At 41.5% G+C, this 12,858-nt stretch overlaps 1 protein-coding gene and 1 long non-coding RNA gene across 7 annotated transcripts in view; one reads left to right on the forward strand and one right to left on the reverse strand.

Annotated features, from left to right (window-relative positions):
• The window catches only part of cbfa2t3 (CBFA2/RUNX1 partner transcriptional co-repressor 3), a 51,376-nt gene that overhangs the window by 24,641 nt on the left and 13,877 nt on the right, over nt 1–12,858 (reverse strand). The gene's annotated exons all lie outside the window — the stretch shown is intronic.
• LOC112449931 lies at nt 6,766–9,842 on the forward strand. The gene is made up of 3 exons (XR_003038484.2): nt 6,766–6,961; nt 8,155–8,260; nt 8,343–9,842. It is a non-coding gene; the product is annotated as an uncharacterized LOC112449931 (long non-coding RNA).

The following is a 12,858-nucleotide window of genomic DNA, read 5'->3' on the forward strand; positions in this document are numbered from 1 at the left end:
AAAATATTTCAATAAAAATCTCATATAAAGAAGGCTCATGTCATCATATTTTACTTACTGGCTACAGAAACAATCTGTTATATCTTTACAGACTAAAAATAACAGAAGCTTTGCCACAAATGCTCTCACGGAAAATGATCTAAAGCCTCAACCTTTATGCATGTTTACCTGGGTTTAAATCCTGCGTGTGGCTGTGGTGTAAAGGTACTCAACTCATCAGCCATCGTGTTAAAACAATATCACATATTTTTTTTTCATGTGTTCATCCACAAAACTCCCGTGCTGGTTGGCCTCGGTGCTTCGTGTGAACCTGTTTCTGAGAGCTCACGTCGAAGTGTTCAACAGCTGGTGTCTGTATTTAAAGAGCGCCACGCTGGAGTATGCTGCACGAGGGCCATTGACACAGTGATCCTCAAGAACACGAGGGGCACTCTGCTGTTTGCCCCCATGCCAGACGCTCTGAACATAAACACACAAAACAGAGGCAGACGGGGGCGGCTGGTATAAATAGATACGACCCGCTTTCATCTATGGAGCGTTAAACCCACAAACAAGCTTTCCATATGTCTAAATTAAAGGACTAGTTCTAAAGTTTTAGGACACCCACACCTTGTGTTGACTGTGACACTGAGTTCAAATTTGACATTTTTTTGTAATTTAGATTAAATACTTATTAATAATTTGAACTTTCTTTATGGGTAATATTTATTATTGTCCAAAATCCATTTTTTACAGTGAATGAGCCAAATATGAGTGAGAGGAAGGGAGGAGAGGGAAGCAAAGACAAGGAGGATAAGGGGACCATCTTGTCCGTCTGCTCCCACAGTGGGATTATAGACAGCTGTTTAATCTGACCAGCTTCAGGACATACACATACACACCATGCTCTGGATTTTACTTTTAATACATTAGGAATTCTGCTCTGTCTGAAACCCCATCTGTAACCATCTGTGTTCTCACTGTGCTTTGTGCTGACGGACAAAACATTTACGCCGAAAGAAATTTAAAAAGATAGACACCTGGTAAAAGAGGACTAAATTTTCAAGGTTCAGCTCTGGATCACGCTCCTGTCTGCAAGCTGCCATTTCCTTCCGAATGTCTGAAAGGAGCCACTTTGAAGCCAACGCAGCTGAAAATAGATCCACTCAGTTTCACTGTTGTCTGTCCTAAATACTACTGAATATTATGCTGAAAATAAAACAGCATGGTCCAATCATTACCTACCCCGCTGCTGCTGCCTGTGCCTGTTTGTCTCTGTTTCTCATACCCTCCAAACAGCTGTATGTCTGCAGGTTTGACGTAATCGGGGCTAAAAGATTGCTCACCAAAGAAACAGTCTGCAGTCTGCGTTCTAAAAATGTTCTCTGTCTTCCACTCTCCCCTTGTGCCATGATGAAACAAGATGAAAAACAATTCGCTGCGAGAGGCACCAAACTGCAGATGTACAGGTGCACATGCACAGTTTAGTGTTGTTTCTAACTTTTACATTTTGTTCTGGTGTCTCATTAAAGACTTCACGGTGCATGCACAAATAATAATAATAACAATAATAAATAAAACCCTATTATTCCTTGAAGGAATGCATATAACCCACCATCTGTAGTTTTACTTCACAATGGTTGCCACAGTCACATTTCCACATGTTAATGATCAGAATGAGTGTTGAGGATGACTCTCAGCTACTACAACACCACATATAAGCAAAAAATTAATGAAATTAACTATTTGTACGACTGACTAATTGTACTAGCTAATTTTAATTTGGTTGGGTGGTCATTTTGTATCGAGGTGACACCAAAATTTAATCAGCTGTAGATGTACATTCAATGAGTTTCTTTCAAATTTATCCAGTGGTTCATAAGATATTTTGCTAACAGTATAGACAAACACACACAGTCATGGGCAAAGCAATTACTCTGCCTTTGCCTGCAAATACAAAACCTTAGATGGCCATTCATATACTGCATTTTGGTCTTATTTTACATCTTTGTCTGCGTATATATTGCATGTGTGCATGTGTTTGTGCATTTTCTCATGGAAATACAGCTGCTGCTTATTAGCTCTGGCTAACTGCTGCAGAACAGTCCCCTTAAATACCCCCCTACACACACACACACACACACACACACACACACACACACACACACACACAGTCTATTCAATCTCTTGTACTCCACAGAGACTCTCGTCAGTGACCACATAGACCTAAAACTCTCCCTCTGTCTCTTGCTCCCTCCCCTCCTCCCTCTCCCCCCTCCCTTCCACTGTAATTCCCCCAGTCTCCAGGAATGCTGTTGTTTTTAATTTCTCCCAGCTGCTCTGGCTGGCTGCCCAGCCGCCTGCCTTTCCACATCTGTTCCCTATCAGGCCGCTGTGGAGTCCACACAAACAGAGCCTCAGCCCCCTGGCCCCCAGCCCCCCCATCAGGCCTTTATATCAAAACATTTGGAATTATAACCTCGAGCCTCGGACATAAGACTTTAGGGACATGGCATCACCCACTTTCTTATACAACTAGCTAAAAAAAACATCATAGGCACAAAACGAAAATGTCATCTTTGAGCAATCAAAAGCCAAACAAGCATGTTTTCCTTCTGCCTGCCTCAGATCTCTATATTTTGAAGCTTGTCTTGTTGACATTGTGTATTCTCTCACAGGTAAGATAGGAATGTGCGTGTGTGTGTGTACATATTTGAATACGTCAGCACAGTGGCTGCTTCTGCAGAAAGATCCCAGACTCCACTTCATCTTGAGCTGATTTAAAGTTCAGAGGCTATAAAGTCCTTACTAATGACAGGGTGGGAGGCAGCCTGGTACACGGATCACATATTTAGACATGTATCGTTGTGAAAACTGTTGACATGATGCATTCGCTTCCCTTAACACTAACTACAACCCAATTCTAAAAAAAGTTGAGACATTATGTAAAATGTAAATAAAAACAGAATTCAGTCATTTGCAAATCTCACAAATCAATTTTTTTTCACAGTGGAACATAGTAAACATGTCAGATGTTGAAAATAAGAAATTGTACAACTGTTTCTGAAAAAACAAGCTCATTTTGAAATTTATGACATCAACACATCTAAGAAGACAGTACAGGACCATGTGTACCACTGGGAAGCATCCCCTCTTCTTTCAGCAACAATCTGTAAACCTCTAGGAACCGAGGAGATCAGCTGCTGGAGGGTTTAAAGGGGAATGTTGTCCTGTTCTTGTCTGATGAAGGATTCTAGCTATTCAACAGCCCCGGATCTTCTTTGTCTGCCTTTTTTTGTTGTTGTTGGTTAGGCAGATGTTCTAAAACCTGTATATACTTTTATGCATTGGTGGCTTTCCAGATGTGTAAGCTGTCCATGTCAGAAGCACTAATGCCCCATGCTATCGGAGAGGCAGGCTTTTAAAGTGTGCACTGATAACCGGGCCGGATGGTCCTTCTCCTCTTTAGTATGGAAGAAATAAAGTTTGTGGTTTCCAAAAAGATGAAATCTTTGGAGGATTTTATCAACTGTAGTTGACGAGATATTTAAAGTCTTCCTAATGTTCTGTTGAGGAACATCAATCAGAAATTGAAAAGGTTTTTCACAGATTGGTGAACCTCTGCCCAAGTTTACTTCTGAGAGATTCAGCTTCTCTAAAATGCTCTCTTTTTAGACCCATTTCCTTTTCTGACCTGTTTCCAATTAACCTAATTAGTTGCAAAATGCTCCTCCAGCTGTTTCTTAATTAAACTATTTACCTCTACAGCCATTTGTCGCCTCTGTCCCAACGTTTTTGAGAAGTGTTGCTGCCATAAAATTTAAAATTAGTTTAAACATTTCATTATTTGATTATGTTAAATGTGAGTTTTTGACATTTACATATCATTTCAGTCTGTTTTGATTTACATTTTACACAAAATCCCAAGTTTTTTTTAAAACTGAGGTTGTATGTCCTAACCTCAAGTGTTAACCTTGAAAGCATAACTTATAGTTAAAAATCGCAAAATTTCTGCCTTGCTATAGTCTGAAATTCCAGTTCTTCCTCAAACTAACACACAGATGCATCCAAAAGTTCCCAAAATGCAGGCGCTCCTGCTGTGGACACAAAAAACACAAACACTTTCCTCTGTTACTCGAGAATCTCTGATACACGTGAAGCGCCGGCTGAACAAACATGCTGAACAAAAAACAAAGCAGGGAATGGCAGGACCGGGGGGGTCACTGGTTCTCTCTACTGACAAAAGCCATCCTGACTTTGATCAGATTACAGCAATCAAGTGATCACCATGTCCTAAGCTTTTTTCTTTTTTTTTTAATCAAAAGCATCCACATTTTTTTTTAATGGTTACACTGGCAAGAAAAGCAGGAATAACTTGAGGACAAGCAGGGAGTGAGGCTGAATCAAAGGCAATTTATCCAAAGCCAGAGGTGCTAAGGTTAGCCGAGTTGTGTTTCTGTCTCTCTCTGAGCTGCAGGGATTTTGTCACACTGAGCTTATATCTGTGAGAGCTGTTGATGTAATTGTATTGAAGTTCTAGCGACCATCTGTTCTCCTTTGGGAGGGCCCGGCTCCTCTTGTCGGCAGTGAAGTGGTTATGTGCAGCATATCACTGCTGCCGACGTGCTCACGGAGAAAAAAAACTTCCTTTTCAGATTTTCCCAACGGCTGCTAATAAAATCCAGATGCTAGACTGGAGCTGTTTCTGCCTCCCTCCCGCCTCATTCTCTCCTCCCTCTCCATCTTCTGTCCTTCTTCTAGTTTGCTCTCCCCTCCTCCTCCTCATCTCGCTCCCTCTCTCCTATACTAATCATTTATTTTGCTCTTTTCATCCCCCCCACTATCCATCCATCCTCGCCTCATTCTTTCTCTCCAGCCACTAAAGCCGGAGTCATTCCTAAATAAAGGAAAGTATTTGTGACATTTGGCCGAGACAGGCCGTGCCAAGAACAACTCCTCAGCTTGCCAGACACATCTGGAGTTTGTTAGGGCTACACAGGGCACTGGTACCGACACTGGTTGTTCCACCGCACAAACACAAAATAGTCCAAAGCATTGCACCAGAGGTAACACGCAAGCTGGACTGCACGCATTTTCACAAAGCTTGTTGTTTTCATGTCATACTGAAAACTGTAATTCTCTCCAGGCAACTTTGCAGCTGTATGCTCCAATTCTCTGTTGGACTTGTTAGTGTGTTGTTTACACTTCCCCAGCGCTAAAATACTGAAAACGCAGTTTATATGCATAACAGTGCCAAAGTATAACAACATGCATGTATTCTGAGTATGAACTACATTTTAATGCATCTTCATATGTTGTATTTTGTTGTTTTTTTTAGTCCACAACGTGTCTGTGTGTCGCATGTGTGTGTGTGTGCACGTGTGTGTGTGGCTCCAGGGTCCCTGTGTGAGAGGAGCTGAACACCTGAACATCAATAACTGTCATGAGGGCCACCTGGGACCCCACAGCCAGCTTGCACCATGGGCGCACAGCCATCACCAGCACAGCTGCCACAGACAGGGGAGGGGAGGGGGGGTGAAGACAGACAGAGAGAGCAGAGGCATGGGGGAGGAAGTAGGAGACAAGAAAGAGACACACACACGAGGAGGTTTTCTATGTGTGCGCGCGCACATCTGGGGTTGGACATGAACAAAAAATAAGAATTTACAAGTACCTTCTGGTCCAGACAAATACAAAAATCTCTTCTGTTTTCGCTCATTTACATTTTCTTTTTCTAAATTCCTGTCAGCTGCGAGTCTAATTTAGCCAGCTGAGAGCTCAGCTTCAGGCTGTCAGAAACTAACATTTAATCTAAGTTTCTCTTCTCTTCTCTGAGGAGATGACATAAATCAAACATATATCTCGTACACGGTTTGTTTAGTGGTGATGGAGATGGTTATGTGGAGGCGGCTGCTTCTGGGTTGTGTAGCAAACGTAATGTAAAGGCATTTAGGTCACTTAGAAATCAGAATCACAATAATACGTTTTTTGGTAGGTTTTTACACATTTGCCACTTTAAAATCCTTTACTTTTCAAGACACAAATTGAAAAAGTTCAGAGCTGATGTTCAGATTTATGAAGCACAAACATTTCCTTTAAACTTACAGTAAATATTTGTAAACCAATTGGGTTTTGTAATCTAATAACTATGAGATATCATAAAAAATATAAATTGTACACAAAAGATTAAACAAAACTAAAATATTCCCTGTTTTCTTCATACATTTGTGCTATAAATCACAGGGCTGAAGGATAGAACCTGTTGTAGAACTTGAGCTCAAAAAGGAAACATTGATTTAAATTTAAAATCAAGGTTTGATTTGGTAGATAAACCTAGAGAAAATAGCATATTTATCTTTAAATTATAATAAATGTAAAAAGACCTCTGCTTGCGTAAGCAGTTTTATCTTGCAGAAAGCTAAAAATGCAAATATTTGTTTTTATAAATTTCAATCCCGTGCTGCTTTTTGTGTTTGTTGTATATTAGATTGACTTATTGCTACACAAAGTTTTAGAGTTACATTGACATGTTATAGTTCATTGCATTGATACTTAAAATTGTCTTCTTCCAGTTTTTCCCTTTCATGCAGTGAAATTCTTTACAGTTTCTATTCAAGCTGCAATTAAACAAATAAAAATCTGTTGTTTGAAAACTGTCCGAGCGTGTTCGCAGTCAGCTCATTTACATAAACGAGCTACTCAGTCTGAACACCTGCAGCCTCAACCAACGCCTATTAGCTCATCAGGCTTTTAATTACTCTGTTAATTGCATACAGGCAGCATGAAGGGCAGCCTGGGAATAGGGTAAGGGGAGCCTCCTGAGGACCCAGCCTGACAAGCCTGACAAACAAAGAGGAGGTTTTCCACCAACAGCAGCCACAACAGAGCGGCTCTGGAGGCTGGGAGGAGAAGCAGCAGCGCTGGAGACAAAAGCTCCGAGTGCCTCATCAGCAGAGGGGGATTTCACCTCGTCTGCTCGTCGGTGAGGCCTGCAGGCTGAGTGATGTGGGAAGCTGGAAAAAGACGTAGCAGGAGAAGTAAAGAGAGCTGCATTTGTGAGCATCTACACCACATCTGGATTAGTTCAGATTGGTCGCAGAGGAGGGGAGGGAGCTGGGGTGGCTGAGGGGAGCAAGCGTGGGAATGTCTCACTGTTCAGTTCAGGGCATGTAGGCTTGTTGTATTTGTGGGAGAGTTGGGCCGGAGTCTCCACAGAGTGACCTGCCTGTCACAGAGCTCTGCTGTAACACAAACATCCTCCCAACTGCAGGGGCAGTAATAGGGGGTGGGTTGGAGCGGCAGCTGCCACTGTCAAAAATTATCCTGCCACCAAAACACAAGTTTTATATAATTCTGTACATGTTGTAGTGCTCTGAAAGTCAATAACATCTACACAGAACTTCAATCTCTATTCTAACTCGCTAGTTTAGAGTTCACACACACCCCTCTTGAATTTTGAAATGGTTTTACCCACCAAATGGAACGGGAAATCTCACGGCGGTGGAGACAGTTTCAGGACCTCCTGATTGTCAACAAACTACTGGTGTTTTTCCCTAAAGCATAACTTTAGTCAGGCAAACTGACACAAATCTGATAAATGATCATTTGAGAAACATGTCAAATTTATTTATTCCTTTTTCAAAAGATATTTACAGAGGCTGACAGTCAAACAGAAACAGACTGGTAATGTTGTGGGAATGAGTTTAACACTTGTTCTGTACACTTAATTATACGCCTCTTTTGTTGAGACTGTTTCATATCAAATGTGTCACAAATATTTTGTGAAAGTAATTTTTTTATAACAGTGTCAAAAGTGAAATTCAGTACTGTGTGTGTGTGTGTGTGTGTGTGTGAGAACACAAATGTTTGAAGTAAAACAAATGATTTTGAGTTTTTATTGAACGTTCCTGACAAACAGTGCTTGATTAAGTGTTGTTTTAAGTAAAAATAATCTGAATATATAAATTAAGTCTAAAAGTAAATTCCCTGTGAGAATAAACTCTGGTCCCGCTCATGCTCTGTCCTTGCCACCTAAAGAAAAAGTCTGCCACAACTCTGTAAAAACTGGACGCTTACACGCATCTAAAAGCTCGAGAAGCTTTGTATTTGCACTCTCCTGGAGTTAGGCGCCATAAAACCCTCATCCTCAGCAAATTTCTCTGTTGATCTTTTCAGCATCTCTCCGCCACAGCAGATGTCCTCCCTCCATTTCTTCCAGGAGCAATGTTTGAGGAGGTGTGTCCAGGAAACAGTGGCCCGGCGCTCACTTCCTGTGTGACAGGTGCGCGATGGAGGCCTGACAGCTGCTGTCCTGTTCTCGTCTATCCCTCTCTGTATCCCTCTCTGTCGTTTCTCTCTTTCAGCCAGCTGCAGCAGAGAGCAGCCCTGTTTGTTCTTACATCACCGCCGCTGCCTGCTGATTTATGGAGCACAGAAGTCTCAGATTAGACCCTGGCAACATGCAGACGCACAGCATCTCTTCTCGTCATAGGGCCTAGTCTTTGCATGTGTTAAAGGGAATTTGTGAACTGCTTTGTGCGCCGGTAAAACTCGACACTGAGCTGTCACTTAAAGCTAAGATAGGAAAACAAACAGAAGATTAGTCATTCTCCAGCTTGATGTCTTGTATTTCATTTCATTGTGCGTTAAACGCCTGCTTTGTCACTATGTAGCTGTCAGCGCTGACAAACCTGTCTGTAGCCTGAACTGCTCCCCAGCCTGCCAACACTCTCATACCTCTTCATTTGGCCTGCAGGCACACTAACAAAAGCGTCTGACATTAGCCAGGCACTGGTAAGGTGCTGTGCATTATCCTCCAGGACCCCATAGTTTTCACACATCCGCACACATACACAAAACCACAGAGAAAAAGAGTGGGGAGGAGGAGGGAGGGGGGGGAGTGTATTCATGTGACAGGTTAGAGAGGAGCTTTGACAGTTTCTCCATTTAGCCCACAGCCAGCTCATGCTGGAAGCTGCCGAAATAAATACTAGCTATTCCTCCGGGATACAATCCGACTACAGGACGCCGCCACAAAAACAGAGCGAGTGGATGAAGAAAGAGAACTACTGCTGTGCCAATAACATGCTGATTATGTGAGCTAATTGGCAAATTAAGATGACCTGCTGTCGTGTCATGGTCAGAGAGAGTGCACGGCAAACACAGATGCAATTAGCAAACTTTTCTTTGGGTAAATCATGATCATTTTACTTGAGTATTTACGGTTTTATCTTCTATTTGAGATCAGTAGAAATGGATAAAAGTCTCTTTGAAATTATGAGAATAACAGGGCCAATGTACACTGTGTGTACCGTTATTTGGTCTCACTCTGTCAAGCTGTTTCTTTATTTATTCTTCTTCTACTCCTCATTTGAGGCAGATGGCTGCCCTTTTTGAGTCTGGTTCTGTCAGAGGTTTTTATCTGTCACCAAATGCATTTCAAAGGAAATCAATGAATTTCATTTTACCACCACGCTGATGACTTTTTTGGGGTCGTGTTTAGGACTGAATTTTTATATGCTGGAAAGTTTTTCAATAAATATTAACTTTAGTAAAATATCTTTTATTCTAATAGAAAAAAGACTGAATTAAACAAATCAGATGTGGCTTTTGTGTAGTTGGAGCTATCGCATAATGTTGAACAAAGTAGCTTAAAAGTAACATAAATCCACTCAACATATTACATAAAAGATAGATGAAGCTTTAAGATTAAGGTATCTGTGAAGTAATTTTGATTTTGTTCATCTTGTTTTTTGTTCTTGTGAAAAAAAGTGGAATGAGTTAACCCACTAAAAGGTACTCACAAGGGAGTCTCCAGAATGTCTTCACAGCTAAAAAAAAAAAAAAGAGTAAAAGAGCTGATAGCTGTTTGATATCAGGCAAACATAACGAACATCTCAAGACAGCCTAATCTGTCATGACTAAGTTCTAATTTATATCAAAATGTGGCCCCTGAACAGCGAGTTCCCTGAAGTTGTCTGTGGTCTCAGACATAATCCAACATATTTAATTCTGTTTATCTAAAAGCTTACAGATTTATGTTCAGACTCCTCCCTAAAGTCAACTTGGGTTGACCATATTTGTAATGGGATGATGTCTGTTTGTAACAGGCTCAGAGGAAACCTTCATGCACAACCTTTTTACAGAGCTTTAGATGCGTGGCAATAACTTGGTCATCAGAGAGTGATCTCCCTCTCTTTATAATTCAAATACATTTGAGCAGATCAATTTCTACAAAACTACAGTGGTAACACATTAATGTGACTGGATAGAGTTTGTTTCTGCGTCTTTTTTTCTGTGTGTATGTGGTTAGCGAGAGACAGAGAAAGGAAGGAAGGCTGGAGCCGAGATTAAGGTCTGTGCGACTAACTGGTAACACAATGGCACTCAGTGGCTCAGCTTCCCATTTGAAGAGACGGAACCATCTGTGTGGCACAGGATCTGTTTCCAGGAGATAACGGCGTTTATTTAGTATTTAATTTCGCAAATAATGTGAGGAGACAAACAGAGCAAATGTGACAGACATGCCTTCCTTCCCAGCTCTGTGACTGCACGCGCCTCCGCTGCAGCACTTCCCAAGACTTCCAGAGACGGCCACTTTGGAGCCGCCTGTGTTCCTTTTTGTGCTTGTTTACTCCTCACCCGTGATAAAGGCCATGGCGCTAGGCAAAGGGAAAGGGAGGGATTTGTTGTATCAGGTACCGGTGGTGATATGAAGTTCCCATTCTCTCTGCTGGCCTGTCCTCCTGGGGTTGATTAAAACAGAGCTCAGCGCTACTGTAGATTAGCCCAGCTGTTTCCTCAGTCTGACTCTGATCTGACCACGCTTCCTACCGTGAAACTGGTGAGGGTGGGAAGGGGGTGAGAAGGAGACTGAAAAGAGGAGGCGGAGAGGGTCGAAAGAGGGTCAGAGGTCAGCGGGCATGCAAGGAAGTGAGCGGGGAGCTGGAGGTGAATTTGGCACAAGGCAAGGAAGGGAGGAGGAGGATGTGCTTTTTTTCTTGTTTGTTGCTGTCAGCGTTTTATATTGTGACACTTGTTTGTAGCCTTTTGAGTGCATTTGACAATAAACCCCTTTACGAAACACAATATTAGCATTGCAGTTTGTCAGTTCTGTATACATTTTGATGGTTTTCAGTAAGATAAAAAAATCTGTTCAACAAATTTACGCCTGAAATGCTTACGTCATAAAATTTGAGTTTCTGTTTTTGACTTTAACAGATACTGGACATAATGGAAATCTGAAGCAAAGACATTTGACTATACCAGTGATTGAAATCAATGTTATTTAGGTGGTATCTCACTGGGCTGCTAGAAGTTGGTAAATGACTCTCCAGAATGTCTTGTGACTTTCACTGGGTTCTTAAATCCCTCCCCTGAGTCACAGGCATGCACAGTTCTGTCGCCTAAGTTTTGAAGATGCTCAAAAATTTGATTATTTTATGGACATTTTATGGATGGATGGATCAAATCTCCCTATCTTCGTTTCAAAAATGTACTCCAGCAAATTAAACCATAACTGTGGGGGAGGTGGGAACAAAGTAAGCTGAGGTTGGCGGAAATGGACAATAAAATAATGTACCTGGATGGCCAAGAATGCATTTTTGCTAGTTCTGTACACAAAAATAAGCCATGATTTTAACAAACTGGCCCCAGCTGAAAAAAAATAACACGTCTTTGCAAATTTCCAGCAACTTTGTGGAACTTTTTTCACCAACTAGTTTTCCAACAGACAGTGAGATACTTACAGCAAATAAATGCTGACTATGTGTGCAATGGGCTTTTTCTTGAGAGTCTGAAACAATACGTCCAAACCTAGTTCAGAAAACAGGAATAAGAGCGAAAGAGTGATATTTCTAACACACAATTGTGGCTTTGCTTGGCCTCCACCCTCCGCTCTGCTCCCACACTGTGGCGTCAGCAGCCTGACCAGCCAGCGAGTGTGTTTCTCATTCCATCAGATGTTGGGAAGCTGCTCGCTTCTCAGCTCTGGTCTCTGACATTCTCCATCTCCCCGGAGAGGCTGGGCAGCCTTGTCACAGTAATATCAAACACATGTGGAACAGACCAGACCAACACACACACACACACACACACGACTATAGGGATGGGACTGCAGGCATTCAAAACCACACTGGTCTTTCTTAGTGCGAGTCAAGATAGCAGGGTGGAATTACACACAATATAGTCACTTCAGATATTGTTGCATGTTTGCACAAAACACACAAATTCACACACTGATTTTATTAACTTTGTTTAAACTGAAAAGAGGGCATGCAAAGTTTCTGCCTGGAGCATCATTTCTGCAAAGATCACCAAAGTTTATGTCTGTATTTAAAGTGTAATGTTTTTTTTTTCTTGTCTTATTTTGAAAGATCGTCTCGCCGAGGAGGCGGGACTCTGACTTCCTGCGATCAGCTAATTACAGTAAAAACACTCCCCCCGTGTTTTTGATTGGCATTTGTGTCACGAATCAGAGATACTTTGGAATATATGATCATAGACTCTTTTTGTGCTGCAGATTCAAAAAAACATCTCTTCTAAAGCACAATTATCATTTTGTCTTGGTTAATTCAATATACCATTTGGTTAAAAAAACATTGTTAAATCCTAAGGTTAGTTGTTATAAACTTCTCTTTCGTGAGGAGGTGATTCACAGAAGGACATCAAACTGAATTTTAAAGATAACTAAAACAAAAATGTTTCATATATAAATGAGGATCTGATGTGTAAACAAGCAGAGGGAGATTTCTATCTGTCTGTTGTCTTTCACAGACAAAGATGTGTCTTTCTGTATCTTTGGCTTGACTTGTTTTGTTTGGGACTGCCCAGGTGTTTGTGCTGACCACCTGACCGGCTCAGCGTACCGCTCGCATCTCC

Source organism: Kryptolebias marmoratus, linkage group LG15 (assembly GCF_001649575.2).
Source record: "Kryptolebias marmoratus isolate JLee-2015 linkage group LG15, ASM164957v2, whole genome shotgun sequence".
Lineage (NCBI taxonomy): Eukaryota > Metazoa > Chordata > Actinopteri > Cyprinodontiformes > Rivulidae > Kryptolebias > Kryptolebias marmoratus.